Raw genomic sequence first — 5,712 nt, 5'->3', positions numbered from 1 at the left:
AGAGAGAGAGAGAGAGAGAGAGAGTTTGGGAGAGAGAGGCACTGAGAGACAAGAAGAGAGAGAGAGAAAGAGAGGGGGTTCTCTTCCGGGTAAAGAGACGGGGGGGGGGGGGAGAGAGATCAAAGGCTTTTCGGGTTTGGAAACCCAGTGTGGATTCAAAAGAGTCGGGACTGGCTGCATTCCAGAGTGTAGCGGAAAACGCGCGCGCCCCGCAGCACGCGCCCGTGCCCGCGCGTCGGTGCGGGCTCCAGCAAACGCGCACAAATCCAGCAGTGAAAGAGAGTTAATTACACACGTTTCACACAGCTGGCACACAACAACAACAACAAACTTCAATAAAGCCTTTAACACTTTATTTCTCATTTCCGGCCAAAAAACGTATATAGAGGGCAAAATAATTCTAACGAGGTGTAAACTGTGACTGTTACCCTCTGTTGAACGCGCGCGTTGTAGTTTAATTGCGATACTTCCGTAATTTAATTATCCGCCAATCAGAAGCCGTGTTGCACACATCCAGCAGGCTTTTCTCACTGGCTTGAAATAGGCCCCGTGTATTTCATTTCCCTTCCCATCATTTACCCCGTTCACCTTTGATACGCTTTTAATCAGAAGATTAGGAGAAGAGGGGAAACTGGGGGAAAGGAAAAAATGATTTTCGGTAGGCCTATTAGGAAAACTAAAAAGAGACACTGCAGGCCTGCGGGGCCGAGGTAAGAGGTGAAGAGATCTGAACTGTGAAAAATTAAACAGTTTAAATGAAGAAAAACCTGCCTGATTCCAGTTGGGGGTTTTTGGCTTTGGTTTACTGGCATTGTGAGATGCTACGAAATAGGCCTAGAATATTCAAGAATTGGTTTGTAATGACTCTAATCCTGATGTTCTGTTTGGGGTCCTTGAGGCCCTTCAAGGATTCATCGGTATTGTAAAAATTGATTCTTCGCAGGATTTGACGTAGCTTTAGAAAATAGAAACACCTTAGTTTGGGGCTTCAGCTCGAGCACTTTCAATGCCAAAAAGTGGAATTTACCTTAAATATCTGCACACATACAACACCAACAGAGATAATCCCTTTTTTTCTACAGCTGCTGATGGACGATCTTCAACGGTCCAAAACGCTAGACACGATTAAAGATTAAATCATTTCCATTAATTGTATTTATACTTTTTACACAATGCAATTTTAGTGGTTGCACATTGTCCTCCACAAACTGAGAATTAAAAAAAAAAACAAGAGTCAGAGATTGAATTTGCTATGGGTATTTAAAAAAAAATAAAATAAAAAAAACTCCAAAAGGTCTTGTAGACTTTCAGCCTTCAAAGAGAAATGAGACAGTCGGTTAGAAATTCATTATTTAAACCCTTCTTTTTGCAAGATGAGAGACCGCTGCAGCGAAGCCATTCGTGTCGCTTAGTGGCCCCATTAGTTAAAAAAAGGGGTCATTTGTTTGGGTACATATGTCACAGAGCAGGAAATATTCCTTTTTCCTCTCACTTTCTCATTCATGTAATAAACACTGTTTGCAGCCTCTGCAGTAGGAGCCGGGCCTTTGTTTGCTGTGCGGTGATTACAGTTTAGCAGCTCCATGACAAGGCAACAAATGACAGCTCCTCTAATGAAGACGGTGTCAGAACCACTTTACACGCTTTTCCCTCGACATCACAACACCGCGTGCCGCCGCCCCGATTGTTAAAATCCCCTGTAAAGTTGGAAGGAGAGAAAAGAGAGAGGTGGGGAAATAGAGATGCATTAGCATTTCTCTCCTAATGAGTTCACAAGAGTGACCCCTCTGGATCTCGCATAAAAAGGAAGATTTCCTGCTGCGTAGTGACCTGAATTCAGTTGTCTCTCACTTTAGATACTACATTTTACGCGTTATATAAGGGAAAAATACTGTATATCCACACAGGGCATAATTTATCAGCAGATTCCGATGGCCTCTCTGTCTACATTAATATCAGCAGTAAATCTGAAGATGGGAATAAATTTATTAATTGTGGTGCGATGGAAATATTCCATATTTAGCAGACGTCCCCTCCACCCCGTTTATAAAGAGTTTATGTAGCATATCCATTTAGAAGACAATACGAATTCTGTCAAACAAAATGCTTTTTTGTAGCAACAACACTCAGTCAAGGTTCTCTTTAGATCTATTATTGTCTCATCTTTTATCTGTTCTATTTTCATAGCAACGCATAACACTTCAAACAGAAATTACCCTAATTACCCCTCGCTGGCACGCTGGGCCGCAAATGCGGGCGTCTGGTTTGTGAGTGTGTCTGAGCATCAGCCCGGTAAAATTTGCCAATAGCACTTACCAAATCCACCTGCCAGGTAGGATCCCACCTCTGTTCCACCTGCTCATCATCCATAACAACTTCCTTGATGGAGAAATTATAGCTCTGCAGCTCGCAGCCATCTCCGAGAAAACGACAGGAAACAAACATCAAATTATGATGAAAAGAACCAGCAATTAAAGCAGAGAAAAGACAACATTTATCAAAGGTGCAAATCAAAAACATGGGAGGTCTGAGGTGAGTGATTATTTGAGCTGCTCTTTGATTGGTGCAAGGTGAGTCATCCTCGCGCTGGAGAGGAAAGTGTCTTGAGGGTAAGAGGGGCAGATGTATAATCTGCTGATTTATGGCGATGCTGTCAGACAAAACTGTGATTAGGATAAAGTGAGCTCCTTGATGCAGGATGAAGGGAATCTGTTGTGTGTTTTACAGCTACGTCCAGTTCAGACAGGGGATGCTGGAACAGTCTTTATTACGTACAGAATGGAGCGCTTTGAAATCAACTCTAATACCTGCTAATAGCATCACACGATCTAGACATTTTAGAATGGATTTAAATATTTTTTTAAAAACATACAAATTTGATACATTTTGAGTATTACCAATACTCAGCCACTGCAGACAGATTTACACTGACACATCTTAAGGAAATAATATGATGGTGGCACGCCAAATAACCATCGTGTATGCTTATCGTTGCCATTAGCTAAGTACACAGAAGAGGAATCCCTAAGGCTAAAGGACATTGTGCTACTTTTTAATCAGCATTGAGTGCTAGCCCAGTTTATTGGCCGAGGTGTTACCTGATGATAGCTTGGTAACATCATCACGTTCTCGCAGTTAGAGACAGATAATTGACCCTTTTTCAAGCACGAGTGATTCATGTAGAAGCTGCAACACGACGCCCAACACTAAAAAAGCTTTGCACAGTACCGTGCAACAAACATATAAACAGAACCCTGAATCCAGCCACGCCTCAACCTGAACATCTTGCAATATCAATTCTGAAGCCAAGACAATCAAGGTGAGCTCGGGAGGGCCTGATCCACCGGCCGCACCACTTCCAATCAACTGCTCCAACTGAAAGAGTGACTAAGATTAGCACCTAATAATAACAACTACAAGTGTCAGCTGGCTGCACCCTTTTTCTTTTCCTTTCCAGTCGGAGATGCAGAATGAAGAAAAAGAAAAAGGTCAAATAAGCCCCTTCAATAAATAAAGGTTAGTTAGGGATCACTTTTCCCCCAGAGAGCACTCTCAAGTTCTCTCTCCCTCTCTCTCTCTCTCTCTCTCTCTCTCTTTCTCTGTCCTCAGCACAGCTTGTCCATGTCACATGCACGTTTCGAGCCTGTTGACTTGTCTCACCCAAAAGAACAGTCGTCTGCTGTGTCATTCCGAGAGTGATCTTTCCCCTTGGCGTCTCAGTATGTCCGAGTGCACGGAGCCCTGTCCGGCTGTCAGTCATTAAGACAAATGGGCAAATTAACACTCGGCTGACCCCCGGTAGCTCGAGGGGAAAACGATGGTGAGGGTGTTTACCTACAAACTTCACTCAACTGGCACAACGGCTATCAGTTTGCAGGGATAAATGGAAATCCCCTCATCTCTCCACTGGTATCTTGGGCTTCTATTGTTTGCTGTCGTGATAGTCCATGATGAGCAGATTAGACTTTGGCGCTGTTGGAAGGACCGGTGTAATTTGAGGGGTTCTGGAGGACCCCAGCCACCCCGCTCCGCATGATGCTCCGCGCAGCTACATTCTTCCGCACTAAAGGGGAAGTGGTCCATTTCACTTAGCATACAAGGCTACCCCTTTCCTCCCACTGTGTTCCCGGAGAAGCGGAGCAGCGCATCGGGGGCCTGCTGTGTCCAGGGCAGGGGTCAGAGCTGACCTGCTAAGAGGTCACGAGTCCCCCATCTAGTCTGTAATCAAGCACACAGCACAACCCGCTGACCACACTCCACCATCTGCCCTGTCACCCAGGCGCGGCCGGCCTCTTCTGCCTGAGATCAAACACAGCCCGATGGTATCTCTGGCCCTGTGTTATCAGCCTGGGTGTCTCATCCCCAAAACACACAGGGCTAAACAGCAAACACAGTCAGCTTGGGTTTCCTCCGTGTGTGTGTGTCTGTTCAGACCAGTGAGGAATTTTGCACATCGCCGTGCCTCAGCATATTTGTTTCAGCTTCTTATTTCATATATGAGGGTGAGATAAATATGAGGCACTTTAACATGTTTTTGAAGACACGAACACTTATGATGTTGTTCTACTGGTCTGTGCTGCTCATTAGCTTTAGGCAAAATTGGCTAAAATGTTGGAATGCCACACAGAGAGCACAAGAATATGTATTGTCCTTTTGAGCCCATCTAAAAAGAAAGGTAAAATAAGTTTAAATGCAGTCTAAAATTGATTGTAGACACCCGCCTAATTATTTGGGTGCTGAAAAACACCTGGTTTATAGAGGGCTGTGAATAAAACACAAAAGAGTGTTGTTGTTGTTGTGCATTCGTAGCAGTTGTGATACCCGATAATTTGATTGGCTTATGTTTGCAGGCAGGTTGCTATTTCCATTTATTATAATGTAAATTCGCCTCCATTTAATTTGTGAGGGCTCCCAGCTGAAAAGGGCTTTTGTGAGGAGCCCCAGCGAGCAATGTTTAACCAGGATGGTAGCCGATTTCCTGCGTGCGGCAGCCTAAAACAAGGATATTAACTGTTAAAACCGCTGAAGTGTGATACTTACTCGCGTTGATTGATTTTTCCTCAGGTCTCGCAGAGGAAATGTCCACGATTCCCAGGAGTTTTTACTAGAAAGGAATATATTTGCAGACACACGCTGCCAATTTGACAGGTTTAGCAAGGCACCTCAGCTCTGCTCCTCCTTTGTAGTATTTAAAAAGCATCAGATCAGAGTGGGTTTTTTATATCTTATCATTATTTTTAGACAGGCAGCGTCTCGCCGCCTTTAAAAGCAGGCAAACAACTCATTTCGTTTCGTTGTCCGGCCCCCTCCCATCTCCTCCATCAAGAAGAAATTGTTGCAAATGAGACATTTCTTCTTGGCAGGCCTCAGGCAAAAATAAGGAGGAAAAAAAAAAAGAAGAATAGGCATGTTCTTGAGGAGACAAGTGATTTACTTATCCTGTCACTGCTTTAATTACTTTTGATGAAAGAGGTGATTATTAACATTAAAACACAATTTCTGTGACATCTTTAATTACCTCCCTAAAAACTGGAGGAAGCAGGACTGCAGTGAGGTGTGTGCTGTACTCGGGGGTGGTGTTGGTGGGGGGGGGGGGGGGGGGGGAAGACACCAACTCACCCTTTATTACCGAGTTAAACCTGCACATGTTCTATTTTCCACTAGGGGTTGTTTTCAGCCGCAGCCTGAGCTGCAGGTGATATTTGCAGAGAC

At 44.1% G+C, this 5,712-nt stretch overlaps 1 long non-coding RNA gene across 1 annotated transcript; it reads right to left on the bottom strand.

Annotated features, from left to right (window-relative positions):
- Nucleotides 1-249: 249 nt before the first annotated feature.
- On the bottom strand, nucleotides 250-5,297 carry LOC115253328 (uncharacterized). Its single transcript, XR_003891649.1, has 3 exons — nucleotides 5,041-5,297; nucleotides 2,317-2,417; nucleotides 250-1,312 (listed from the first exon to the last, which is right to left on the bottom strand). It is a non-coding gene; the product is annotated as an uncharacterized lncRNA (long non-coding RNA).
- Between the last annotated feature and the right edge of the window lie 415 nt (nucleotides 5,298-5,712).

This window comes from Takifugu rubripes, chromosome 17 (assembly GCF_901000725.2).
Source record: "Takifugu rubripes chromosome 17, fTakRub1.2, whole genome shotgun sequence".
Classification (NCBI taxonomy): domain Eukaryota; kingdom Metazoa; phylum Chordata; class Actinopteri; order Tetraodontiformes; family Tetraodontidae; genus Takifugu; species Takifugu rubripes.
This window is presented reverse-complemented; position numbering and strand designations above follow the sequence as displayed.